Below are 12,332 nucleotides of genomic sequence, written 5' to 3' on the forward strand. Positions count from 1 at the left end.
TCACAGATTCATTAAGGAAACTTATGGTTCACCAATGGAAAGGTGTGAGGATGGGATACATTAGGATATTGGGGTTAACAGACATATACAAACACAGGTGAAATATAGAATGACCAAAGAAAGACCTAAGGAATACCAAGAGAAGACTACTCAATATTCTGTCATAACGTACATGGGAAAAGTATCCCAGGAAGAATAGGCATATGTATATGTGTAAAAGAGCCACATCTTGCACACCTAGAACAAGCCAAACATTGTTATCAAACTTGCTGTGATAAAAAATAAAAATTAAATTAAAAAAACGAACAAGAAGTAGGGAGACATAAACTTAAGGGCCTTTTTCCTGGCACATTCCATTCTAAATTACAACGTAGAACACGACTTCCATTGAGGCTCTGATGCCCTAGTAACCAGATTTGGTAAACGAGAACTGCTGCCACCTTGTGGCCGTTTCACACAACAGCAGCTTTAATCTCAGCCCTAATGGTCACTTGATATTCAAAATAATTGCAGGACTGTAAATCACACCTGCCCTGAAAACAAACCCTGGGGTCGTACATCAACCAAAATATTCAGAAGACGTCCACATTTCAAAATGACTGTTTCAAGAGGCATATTTTATGCACATTTGTCTTCTGTTTCTTTTTCTTTCTTTCTATCTTTGTTAAAAGAAAGGGAACGGAAAAAGACTGAACATCAGGAATTAATAAAGCCATGCAAATCCAGTGCACAAAAACGTTCACCTCACAGGGGTCAGAAGGATCATCAGCAAAAAATGTCTACAAAGAATAAATGCTGAAGGGGTTTTAGAGAACCGTGTACCCTTTAGCTGCTGGTGGGATGTAACCTGGTAACAGCCAGTAGTGAGAACAGAATGGAGGTGCGCTTAAGGGTAAAAATGGAGCTACCATGTGATCTCGTAGGCCCACTGATGGGCCTATCACCTGAGTAGACCAGAATCAAAAGACATAGGCTGGCAATCCTGCACTGCAGCAACATGTACCATAGCCAAGACCTGGAAGAAACCAAAATGTCCATCAAGAGAAAAATGCACCAAGAAGAAGTCGTCCATGTACACAATGGCATAGTAGCCATGAAAAGGCATGGAACAGTGCCATTGGCACCACCATAGAAGGATACAGAGATAATCACCCTACTTGAAGTAAGAAAGAAACCGAAAGACAGACATCCTATGACATCACTTATAGGCGTTACCTAAAAATGGATACCCATGAAATAATTTCCAAGAGAAGGACACGTATAGATTCAGAAAACCAAATTATGTTTAACCAAATGGAAAGGTGTAAGGAATGTATGAATTAGGACATGGGGGTTAACAGACATGTACTAATACATATGAAATGTATAATCACAAAATACCTATGGAATACGAAGAGAGGTCAACTCAACACTCTATAATAACATACAAGGGAAAGGATCCAAAGAGGAATAGACAGATACATTGATAGGATGAACCAGAAACTGTACACCTAGGAGAATCTACATTTTTATCAAATTTGCTCTGATAATTAATAAAATTTAAAAACAAACAACAATTTAGGAGATATAAGCTCTTGGGGTTTTGCGCTGGCACATTCCACTCTAATTTGCAGCTTACTAACACCATTTCCAGGAAAGTTCTCTTGCCCAAAAACCCAGAGTAGGAAATGTAGAAATGCTACCGCCTTGTGGCTGTTTCCCACAAGAGCAGCTTTAAACCCACAGCTAATGGTCACTTAACATTCACAAGGACTCAGGGCTGTAAAGGACACCTGCCCTAAACAATTGTGTGGAGGTAGGGAATGGCCAAAAAATTCATACTGGCAAATTTTTCAAGGAGATAGTATGGAGGGGTAAGTTTTACTCACTCATTTTGATAAAAGAGGAAAATGGATAAAAGCTCAACATCAGGAATTATTAGACTCATGCACATCTAACCTCCAAAAAGATTTCAATTCACACATCTCAACTACCATTAGGTAAAAGTCTAAAAACAATAAATGTTGAAGTTGATTTAGAGAAATGTATACCCTCTAGCTCCTGGAGAGATGTAGAGTGGTAAGAGCCAATAATGAGAACAGAAAGGAGCTGCGTTTAAAAGTAAAAATTGAGCCACCATTCCATTCAGCAGGCCCACCGCTGAGCCTCTCACCTGAGAAGTCCAGAGTCGAGAAGGTACAGGCTTCAACAGCTGCACTGCAGGAATTTTCACAATATCCAAGACACGGGAGCAGCCAAAATGTCCATCACCAGATGAATGGACACAGAAAAAGTGGTCCATGTACACAATGGAATATTAGCCAAGGAAAACAATGAAACACTGCTCTTTGAGGCACCATAGATGTGCCCAGAGATAATCACAGAACTTGAGGTAAGTCGGAAAGCAAAAGACATATCCTATGATATCACTTATAGGCGTTATCTAACAACTGACACAAATGAACATATTTCCACAGAGAAAGACACTCACAGACTTAGAAAACAAACTATGCTTATCTAAAAGGAAAGGTGGGGGGAATGGAAAAATGAAGATTAGGGTTACCATACGTGTACAAATACCTATTAAATACATATATCAAAAAGACCGACCATATAGCAAGGGAGGTCTATGGAACACTCTGCAATAACTTACAGGGGAAGTGGATATGTACATGAATATATATATAAATGTAATATACAAATGAACCAGAATGTGTACACCTAGGGCAAACAATATTTTAATCATTACCCCAATTAAAAAACCTAAAACAACGAACAAGAAATAATGTGACATAAACTTATGGGGGTTTCTCCTGGCACATTCCATTTTAATTTACAACCTAGGAACAGCACTTTCAGAAACGCTCTGCTGCCGTAGTAACCAAATTTGGGAATGGAGAAATGCTGCCGCCTTGTGGCCGTTTCCCAAAACAGCAGTTTTAAACCCAGTGCTAATGGTCACTAAATATTCACACTCATTGCAGGCCTGTAAATGACACCTGCCCTCAAAAACAATCCTGGGGTCGAAAATTGACCAAAAAATTCAAAAGAGGGCAACCTTCCAAGAAGACAATTTCAAGAGGTTAATTGTACTCTCCATTGTTTTCTGTTTCTCTTTAACAGAAATTTTAAAAGGCGTGGAAAAATGCTGAACATTAGGAATAATTAAAGACATGCAAATCCAATTTACAAAAAACCTATCAATTCACACAAGTCAGAATGGCTATCAGCAAAAATTCTGCAAACAATCAATGCTGAAGGGGCTGTGGAGAAATGCCTACCCTTGGTTCAATGTGGGACATGGTAAGAGCCAGTAAGGAAAACACAAAGGAGGTGCCTTGAAAAGGTAAATACTGAGCTACCATTCAATCAAGCATACCCACTGCTGGGCCTATCGCCTGAGAGGATGAGAATCAAAAAGACACAGGCTGGGCTTCACTGCTGGCGCACTGGTTGAGAGTCCGCCTGCCGATGCAGGGGACACGGGTTTGTGTCCCGGTTCGGGAAGATCCCAAATGCAGCGGAGCAGCTGGTCCCATGTGCTATGGCTTCCGGGCCTGCGCGTCCAGAACCTGTGCCCTGCAACGGGAGGGGCCACGGCAGTGAGAGGCCCACGTACTGGGATAAAGAAGAAAAAAAGACACAGGCTGACAATCCTGCACTCCAGCAATATTGACCATAGCCAACACTTGGAAGCTACGAAAATATCCATCAACAGAGGAATGCACATTCCTGTACACTAATGATGAAAAATCTGAAAATGAAATCAAGAAAACACTCCCATTTACCATTGCAACAAAAAGAATAAAATATCTAGGAATAAACCTACCTAAGGAGACAAAAGACCTGTATGCAGAAAATTATAAGACACTGATGAAAGAAATTAAAGATGATATAAATAGATGGAGAGATATACCATGCTCCTGGATTGGAAGAATCAATATTGTGAAAATGACTCTACTACCCAAAGCAATCTACAGATTCAATGCAATCCCTATCAAACTACCACTGGCATTTTTCACAGAACTAGAACAAAAAATTTCAAAATTTGTTTGGAAAAACAAAAGACCCCGAATAGCCAAAGCAATCTTGAGAACGAAAAACGGAGCTGGAGGAATCAGGCTGCCTGACTTCAGACTATACTACAAAGCTACAGTAATTAAGACAGTGTGGTACTGGCATAAAAACAGAAAGATAGATCAGTGGATCAGGATAGAAAGCCCAGAGATAAACCCACGCACATATGGCCAACTTATCTTTGATAAAGGAGGCAGGAATGTACAGTGGAGAAAGGACAGCCTCTTCAATAAGTGGTGCTGGGAAAACTGGACAGGGACATGTAAAAGTATGAGATTAGATCATTCCCTAACACCATACACAAAAATAAGCTCAAAATGGATTAAAGACCTAAATGTAAGGCCAGAAACTATCAAACTCTTAGAGGAAAACATCTGTAGAACACTCTATGACATAAATCACAGCAAGATCCTTTTGGACCCACCTCCTAGAGAAATGGAACTAAAAACAAAGATAAACAAATGGGACCTAATGAAACTTCAAAGCTTTTGCACAGCAAAGGAAACCATAAGCAAGACCAAAAGACAACCCTCAGAATGGGAGAAAATATTTGCAAATGAAGCAACTGACAAAGGATTAATCTCCAAAATTTATAAACAGCTCATGCAGCTCAATAGCAAAAAAACAAACAACCCAATCCAAAAATGGGCAGAAGACTTAAATAGGCATTTCTCCAAAGAAGATATACAGACTGCCAACAAACACATGAAAGAATGCTCAACATCATTAATCATTAGAGAAATGCAAATCAAAACTACAATGAGATATCATCTCACACCAGTCAGAATGGCCATCATCAAGAAATCTAGAAACAATAAATGCTGGAGAGGGTGTGGAGAAAAGGGAACACTCTTGCACTGCTGGTGGGAATGTGAATTGGTACAGCCACTATGGAGAACAGTATGGAGGTTCCTTAAAAAACTAAAAATAGAACTACCATATGACCCAGCAATCCCACTACTAGGCATATACCCTGAGAAAACCATAATTCAAAAAGAGACATGTACCAAAATGTTCATTGCAGCTCTATTCACAATAGCCCGGAGCTGGAAACAACCTAAGTGTCCATCATCGGATGAATGGATAAAGAAGATGTGGCACATATATACAATGGAATATTACTCAGCCATAAAAAGAAACGAAACTGAGCTATTTGTGATGAGGTGGATAGACCTAGAGTCTGTCATACAGAGTGAAGTAAGTCAGAAAGAGAAAGACAAATACCGTATGCTAACACATATATATGGAATTAAAAAAAATGTCATGAAGAACCTAGGGGTAAAACGGGAATAAAGACACAGACCTACTTGAGAATGAACTTGAGGATATGGGGAAGGGGAAGGGGAAGCTGTGACAAAGGGAAAGAGAGGCATGGACATATATACACTACCAAACGTAAGGTAGATAGATAGTGGGAAGCAGCCGCAGAGCACAGGGAGATCAGCTCGGTGCTTTGTGACCGCCTGGAGGGGTGAGATGGGGAGGGTGGGAGGGAGGGAGATGCATGAGGGAGGGGATGTGGGAACAGATGTATATGTATGACTGATTCACTTTGTTATAAAGCAGAAAGTAATAAAAAAAATTAAAAAACAAAAAAAACAAAAAAAAAAACAGAGGAATGCACAAAGAAGAAGTGGTCCATGTACACAATGGAATATGACTCCAAAACATATATATACATATATATAAATTCTATTTAGAAAACCAACATAAGTAAGGAGACATCGGCATTTGGGGGTTTGTCCGGGCACATTCCGCTCTAATATATGACCGAGGAACACCACTGCCAGGAAGGTCTGTTTCCCTAGTTACCAGATTGGGAAAAGCAGAAATGTTGCCGCCCGCTGGGCATTACCTGCAACAGCAGCTTTAAAACCTGCGCTAAGGGTCACTTCATATGCACCAGTACTGGAGGGCTGTAAATGAAACCTGCCCTCAAAATGTCTTGAGGGAGGTAATGGCCAAAATATTTCTAAAGGTCACACATAATTCAAGAAAACAATTTGAAGATGTAAGCTGTATTCACAGTTTGAAGAAAGAAAGGACATGCCAGAAAGCTCAGTTTCAAGGGATTATGAGACACATGCAAATCCAATCACAAAGAGGTATCAGCTCATACTAGTCAGAATAAACAGTAGCAAAGAAACTACAAACAATAAATGCTGAAGGTGTTGTGGAGAAGTGCATACCCTCAACTTTAAGTGGGACGTAACCTGGTAAGAGCCACTAATGAGAACAGAATGGAGGTGCCTTTAAAGGTAAACATTTTGCTACCATATGATCCAGCAGGCCCACTCCTGGGCCTATAACCTAAGAAGACAGAATTGGAAAGACACAGGCAGGCAAATGTGCATTGCCGCAGTATTACAATAGCCAAGGCATGGAAGCAACCAAAAAGTCCATCAACAGGTGAGTGGACAAAGAAGAACTGGTACATGTACAGATGGAATATTAGCCAAGGAAAGAAAGGACACAATGCCATTTGCAGCACCGTAGATGGGTCTAGAGGTAATCACGTGACTTGTAGTAAGTCAGAAAGAGAAAGACACATATCGTATGATATCACTTATAGGTGTACCTAAAAATTGATACCAGTGAAGATATATCCACAGAGAAGGGCATTCACAGATTCATTAAGGAAACTTATGGTTCACCAATGGAAAGGTGTGAGGATGGGATACATTAGGATATTGGGGTTAACAGACATATACAAACACAGGTGAAATATAGAATGACCAAAGAAAGACCTAAGGAATACCAAGAGAAGACTACTCAATATTCTGTCATAACGTACATGGGAAAAGTATCCCAGGAAGAATAGGCATATGTATATGTGTAAAAGAGCCACATCTTGCACACCTAGAACAAGCCAAACATTGTTATCAAACTTGCTGTGATAAAAAATAAAAATTAAATTAAAAAAACGAACAAGAAGTAGGGAGACATAAACTTAAGGGCCTTTTTCCTGGCACATTCCATTCTAAATTACAATGTAGAACACGACTTCCATTGAGGCTCTGATGCCCTAGTAACCAGATTTGGTAAACGAGAACTGCTGCCACCTTGTGGCCGTTTCACACAACAGCAGCTTTAATCTCAGCCCTAATGGTCACTTGATATTCAAAATAATTGCAGGACTGTAAATCACACCTGCCCTGAAAACAAATCCTGGGGTCGTACATCAAACAAAATATTCAAAAGACGTCCACATTTCAAAATGACTGTTTCAAGAGGCATATTTTATGCACATTTGTCTTCTGTTTCTTTTTCTTTCTTTCTATCTTTGTTAAAAGAAAGGGAACGGAAAAAGACTGAACATCAGGAATTAATAAAGCCATGCAAATCCAGTGTACAAAAACGTTCACCTCACAGGGGTCAGAAGGATCATCAGCAAAAAATGTCTACAAAGAATAAATGCTGAAGGGGTTTTAGAGAACCGTGTACCCTTTAGCTGCTGGTGGGATGTAACCTGGTAACAGCCAGTAGTGAGAACAGAATGGAGGTGCGCTTAAGGGTAAAAATGGAGCTACCATGTGATCTCGTAGGCCCACTGATGGGCCTATCACCTGAGTAGACCAGAATCAAAAGACATAGGCTGGCAATCCTGCACTGCAGCAACATGTACCATAGCCAAGACCTGGAAGAAACCAAAATGTCCATCAAGAGAAAAATGCACCAAGAAGAAGTCGTCCATGTACACAATGGCATAGTAGCCATGAAAAGGCATGGAACAGTGCCATTGGCACCACCATAGAAGGATACAGAGATAATCACCCTACTTGAAGTAAGAAAGAAACCGAAAGACAGACATCCTATGACATCACTTATAGGCGTTACCTAAAAATGGATACCCATGAAATAATTTCCAAGAGAAGGACACGTATAGATTCAGAAAACCAAATTATGTTTAACCAAATGGAAAGGTGTAAGGAATGTATGAATTAGGACATGGGGGTTAACAGACATGTACTAATACATATGAAATGTATAATCACAAAATACCTATGGAATACGAAGAGAGGTCAACTCAACACTCTATAATAACATACAAGGGAAAGGATCCAAAGAGGAATAGACAGATACATTGATAGGATGAACCAGAAACTGTACACCTAGGAGAATCTACATTTTTATCAAATTTGCTCTGATAATTAATAAAATTTAAAAACAAACAACAATTTAGGAGATATAAGCTCTTGGGGTTTTGCGCTGGCACATTCCACTCTAATTTGCAGCTTACTAACACCATTTCCAGGAAAGTTCTCTTGCCCAAAAACCCAGAGTAGGAAATGTAGAAATGCTACCGCCTTGTGGCTGTTTCCCACAAGAGCAGCTTTAAACCCACAGCTAATGGTCACTTAACATTCACAAGGACTCAGGGCTGTAAAGGACACCTGCCCTAAACAATTGTGTGGAGGTAGGGAATGGCCAAAAAATTCATACTGGCAAATTTTTCAAGGAGATAGTATGGAGGGGTAAGTTTTACTCACTCATTTTGATAAAAGAGGAAAATGGATAAAAGCTCAACATCAGGAATTATTAGACTCATGCACATCTAACCTCCAAAAAGATTTCAATTCACACATCTCAACTACCATTAGGTAAAAGTCTAAAAACAATAAATGTTGAAGTTGATTTAGAGAAATGTATACCCTCTAGCTCCTGGAGAGATGTAGAGTGGTAAGAGCCAATAATGAGAACAGAAAGGAGCTGCGTTTAAAAGTAAAAATTGAGCCACCATTCCATTCAGCAGGCCCACCGCTGAGCCTCTCACCTGAGAAGTCCAGAGTCGAGAAGGTACAGGCTTCAACAGCTGCACTGCAGGAATTTTCACAATATCCAAGACACGGGAGCAGCCAAAATGTCCATCACCAGATGAATGGACACAGAAAAAGTGGTCCATGTACACAATGGAATATTAGCCAAGGAAAACAATGAAACACTGCTCTTTGAGGCACCATAGATGTGCCCAGAGATAATCACAGAACTTGAGGTAAGTCGGAAAGCAAAAGACATATCCTATGATATCACTTATAGGCGTTATCTAACAACTGACACAAATGAACATATTTCCACAGAGAAAGACACTCACAGACTTAGAAAACAAACTATGCTTATCTAAAAGGAAAGGTGGGGGGAATGGAAAAATGAAGATTAGGGTTACCATACGTGTACAAATACCTATTAAATACATATATCAAAAAGACCGACCATATAGCAAGGGAGGTCTATGGAACACTCTGCAATAACTTACAGGGGAAGTGGATATGTACATGAATATATATATAAATGTAATATACAAATGAACCAGAATGTGTACACCTAGGGCAAACAATATTTTAATCATTACCCCAATTAAAAAACCTAAAACAACGAACAAGAAATAATGTGACATAAACTTATGGGGGTTTCTCCTGGCACATTCCATTTTAATTTACAACCTAGGAACGGCATTTTCAGAAACGCTCTGCTGCCGTAGTAACCAAATTTGGGAATGGAGAAATGCTGCCGCCTTGTGGCCGTTTCCCAAAACAGCAGTTTTAAACCAGTGCTAATGGTCACTAAATATTCACACTCATTGCAGGCCTGTAAATGACACCTGCCCTCAAAAACAATCCTGGGGTTGAAAATTGACCAAAAAATTCAAAAGAGGGCAACCTTCCAAGAAGACAATTTCAAGAGGTTAATTGTACTCTCCGTTGTTTTCTGTTTCTCTTTAACAGAAATTTTAAAAGGCGTGGAAAAATGCTGAACATTAGGAATAATTAAAGACATGCAAATCCAATTTACAAAAAAGCTATCAATTCACACAAGTCAGAATGGCTATCAGCAAAAATTCTGCAAACAATCAATGCTGAAGGGGCTGTGGAGAAATGCCTACCCTTGGTTCAATGTGGGACATGGTAAGAGCCAGTAAGGAAAACACAAAGGAGGTGCCTTGAAAAGGTAAATACTGAGCTACCATTCAATCAAGCATACCCACTGCTGGGCCTATCGCCTGAGAGGATGAGAATCAAAAAGACACAGGCTGGGCTTCACTGCTGGCGCACTGGTTGAGAGTCCGCCTGCCGATGCAGGGGACACGGGTTTGTGCCCCGGTTCGGGAAGATCCCACATGCAGCGGAGCAGCTGGTCCCATGAGCTATGGCTTCCGGGCCTGCGCGTCCAGAACCTGTGCCCTGCAACGGGAGGGGCCACGGCAGTGAGAGGCCCACGTACTGGGATAAAGAAGAAAAAAAGACACAGGCTGACAATCCTGCACTCCAGCAATATTGACCATAGCCAACACTTGGAAGCTACGAAAATATCCATCAACAGAGGAATGCACAAAGAAAAAGTGGTCCATGTACACAATGGAATATGACTCCAAAACATATATATACATATATATAAATTCTATTTAGAAAACCAACATAAGTAAGGAGACATCGGCATTTGGGGGTTTGTCCGGGCACATTCCGCTCTAATATATGACCGAGGAACACCACTGCCAGGAAGGTCTGTTTCCCTAGTTACCAGATTGGGAAAAGCAGAAATGTTGCCGCCCGCTGGGCATTACCTGCAACAGCAGCTTTAAAACCTGCGCTAAGGGTCACTTCATATGCACCAGTACTGGAGGGCTGTAAATGAAACCTGCCCTCAAAATGTCTTGAGGGAGGTAATGGCCAAAATATTTCTAAAGGTCACACATAATTCAAGAAAACAATTTGAAGATGTAAGCTGTATTCACAGTTTGAAGAAAGAAAGGACATGCCAGAAAGCTCAGTTTCAAGGGATTATGAGACACATGCAAATCCAACCACAAAGAGGTATCAGCTCACACTAGTCAGAATAAACAGTAGCAAAGAAACTACAAACAATAAATGCTGAAGGTGTTGTGGAGAAGTGCATACCCTCAACTTTAAGTGGGACGTAACCTGGTAAGAGCCACTAATGAGAACAGAATGGAGGTGCCTTTAAAGGTAAACATTTTGCTACCATATGATCCAGCAGGCCCACTCCTGGGCCTATAACCTAAGAAGACAGAATTGGAAAGACACAGGCAGGCAAATGTGCATTGCCGCAGTATTACAATAGCCAAGACATGGAAGCAACCAAAAAGTCCATCAACAGGTGAGTGGACAAAGAAGAACTGGTACATGTACAGATGGAATATTAGCCAAGGAAAGAAAGGACACAATGCCATTTGCAGCACCGTAGATGGGTCTAGAGGTAATCATGTGACTTGTAGTAAGTCAGAAAGAGAAAGACACATATTGTGTGATATCACTTATAGGTGTTACCTAAAAATTGATACCAGTGAAGATATATCCACAGAGAAGGGCATTCACAGATTCATTAAGGAAACTTATGGTTCACCAATGGAAAGGTGTGAGGATGGGATACATTAGGATATTGGGGTTAACAGACATATACAAACACAGGTGAAATATAGAATGACCAAAGAAAGACCTAAGGAATACCAAGAGAAGACTACTCAATATTCTGTCATAACGTACATGGGAAAAGTATCCCAGGAAGAATAGGCATATGTATATGTGTAAAAGAGCCACATCTTGCACACCTAGAACAAGCCAAACATTGTTATCAAACTTGCTGTGATAAAAAATAAAAATTAAATTAAAAAAACGAACAAGAAGTAGGGAGACATAAACTTAAGGGCCTTTTTCCTGGCACATTCCATTCTAAATTACAACGTAGAACACGACTTCCATTGAGGCTCTGATGCCCTAGTAACCAGATTTGGTAAACGAGAACTGCTGCCACCTTGTGGCCGTTTCACACAACAGCAGCTTTAATCTCAGCCCTAATGGTCACTTGATATTCAAAATAATTGCAGGACTGTAAATCACACCTGCCCTGAAAACAAATCCTGGGGTCGTACATCAACCAAAATATTCAGAAGACGTCCACATTTCAAAATGACTGTTTCAAGAGGCATATTTTATGCACATTTGTCTTCTGTTTCTTTTTCTTTCTTTCTATCTTTGTTAAAAGAAAGGGAACGGAAAAAGACTGAACATCAGGAATTAATAAAGCCATGCAAATCCAGTGTACAAAAACGTTCACCTCACAGGGGTCAGAAGGATCATCAGCAAAAAATGTCTACAAAGAATAAATGCTGAAGGGGTTTTAGAGAACCGTGTACCCTTTAGCTGCTGGTGGGATGTAACCTGGTAACAGCCAGTAGTGAGAACAGAATGGAGGTGCGCTTAAGGGTAAAAATGGAGCTACCATGTGATCTCGTAGGCCCACTGATGGGCCTATCACCTGAG

The sequence above is a fragment of the Hyperoodon ampullatus genome (assembly GCF_949752795.1).
Source record: "Hyperoodon ampullatus genome assembly, chromosome: 11".
Lineage (NCBI taxonomy): Eukaryota > Metazoa > Chordata > Mammalia > Artiodactyla > Ziphiidae > Hyperoodon > Hyperoodon ampullatus.